General features: G+C 37.4%; 1 protein-coding gene and 1 pseudogene across 1 annotated transcript in view; both read left to right on the top strand.

The window, feature by feature from the left end:
• LOC117950824 (5-hydroxytryptamine receptor 3A-like) overlaps positions 1-2,141 on the top strand; it is a 16,078-nt gene that overhangs the window by 9,699 nt on the left and 4,238 nt on the right. The window lies entirely within an intron of this gene.
• Positions 52-2,141, top strand: part of LOC117950014 — a 4,961-nt pseudogene continuing 2,871 nt past the window's right edge.

The following is a 2,141-nucleotide window of genomic DNA, read 5'->3' on the forward strand; positions in this document are numbered from 1 at the left end:
ATGATTCAAAAGCCTGTTCATTATGCAAACAGAGACATCAGACTAGTGGATCTTTGCAAGCAACTGAGAATACCCCAAAGGCTTACAGGAAGTCATGCTGCCGTCTACAACATTCTAGAGTCAATATATTTCTCTGGAGGAGGCCCAACATTTCATTTAATTAGTGATGAATAAATGTTGCTTCAGCAGAACAGCTAAATCTCATCGAGCAGACAGCTGACATTTTTGTTTTGTAATCTGAGGAGCATGTCATGAAAAAGGATTAACAGACTGAAAATGACAGATGTAAAGCCCGCTGAGCTCATCTTCGTTTGTTCTATGCTGCTTCAAGGTAAGTTGGGAAGACATTTTGACCATTTATAAACAGTTAAGTTGTTAATGGCTTTACTTATTTTATTTCGGGGGATTTTTATGCCTTTATTATGCATACAAAGGTAAGCTATAATGAATGTGTTTATTACTAATAGTTGATTGACCAGTTGTAAGTAATTAATAGGAACAATGTTTGGGTTGCCAGGTTGAGGACAAACTATCTGGGTGCTGTTTATTAACAATTAATAAAGCAATAAGTTAAAACTTCAGATGTATTCAGAGGCAATTTGGGGACTGAAGCCCTAGAAAAGGTGCAGTTTTCTCCAACCAAACTATTGAAGCCACCGTTCATTTTTCTCATTATCTCTGGGTCACGTGTTTATGATCTTTTCATACTCTACGTTTAGAAGGTAAGAGGAGTTTTTGGTGGCCGTTGTCCCCCAATGTGCACCCACTCAATGCAATAATGACCTATTGTTTTTTTCAAAATAATTATTGTTGATGTCATGAAAAAACAGGATGATTCAGTTCACTCAAAAAGCTATTGCAACAACAGCCATTCTTGACTTCACTGCCAACTTCAAATTGTACAGCAGACAAAGAAAGATCTGCAATGCTGTGTCCATACCAATAAAAGAGCTGGGACTAAATACTTCCATGTACATTTTTAATGAGCCCACAAATTTTGTTTTCTACTTTCTCTTTAAACACAGGTTTTGTAGCATCATTGAACTGCACCAGCCCAACTCCTGAATCCCTGAATGAAGCACTTGAGAATAATTTATTCCCTAAAAAACAAGTGCGACCTGTAAAAAACTTTTCAAGTACAGTTAACGTAACCAATGATATCACTGTGGTGGGAATTATAGGAGTGGTGAGTCTACAAAAACACATATTCATGCCTGCACATGAGCATGCATAACTTTTCAATTAAGTTCAACAGTCATTGATTCAAATCCATAATTAATCTGTATTACTGATTTAAAACATGTCTCACCTACAGGATGAAAAATCCCAAACCCTAACAACATTCTTATGGCAAGTTCTGGTAAGTTCCTCAGAGCACTGACAAAAGCATTAATACATTTGGAAGTGTTTAACTACTTATATCCATTATGGGCAAATTTTGATAATAGCACCTTTCAAACTTAGTTTTTGTTTGTAGCAAAATAAGCAAACCCAAAGTTAGGAGGTGAATCTTTCTTGAATTTACAACGACAGATCAGAGTTTAAAATTCCATCAAAAAAGAAAGAGGAAGGAAACGGAAAGAGGCAAAAATACATGCATCTAGCAAAATTTCCTGCGGCACCGGAGCAATAGACATTTTCAAGGCAGACATTCTGACATGTCATAGTAGGTAAAGCACAACTGAAACTGATCACCTTAACGATGGCTCAATTCCATCAAGTGTCCCAGTGAGCTATTTCAGTGAGTCAGCATGCACAATACCAGGGCCTCTCCTGAGTGGAATTAATCAGTAATTCCATCATTAATGGTTTTGAATGCACCGGTGCTTTTCCTACTATGACATGTCAACATGTCTGCCGTGTAAAAGATCTATCCCAGAAGGAGAATGTCGAGGATTTAGACTAAAAGTTTCGAAACTGGAATAAATCTAAAGTTTATTGACTTGTCTTGAATTTTCTTTTCCTAAAATGATGGGGATGGTTGGTGATGGTTTTGGGATATTTTTCCTTTATTGTGTGACATAGCTGAAATGGTTGCCATACATCACATCTGTGATCTGTTGTTTAATGTAGGAGTGGAACATAGAGGGACTGAGCTGGGATGAGGAGGAATGTGGAACTACAAGAGTCTCTGTCCCGCG

The sequence above is a fragment of the Etheostoma cragini genome, chromosome 9, assembly GCF_013103735.1.
Source record: "Etheostoma cragini isolate CJK2018 chromosome 9, CSU_Ecrag_1.0, whole genome shotgun sequence".
Taxonomy (NCBI): Eukaryota; Metazoa; Chordata; class Actinopteri; order Perciformes; family Percidae; genus Etheostoma; species Etheostoma cragini.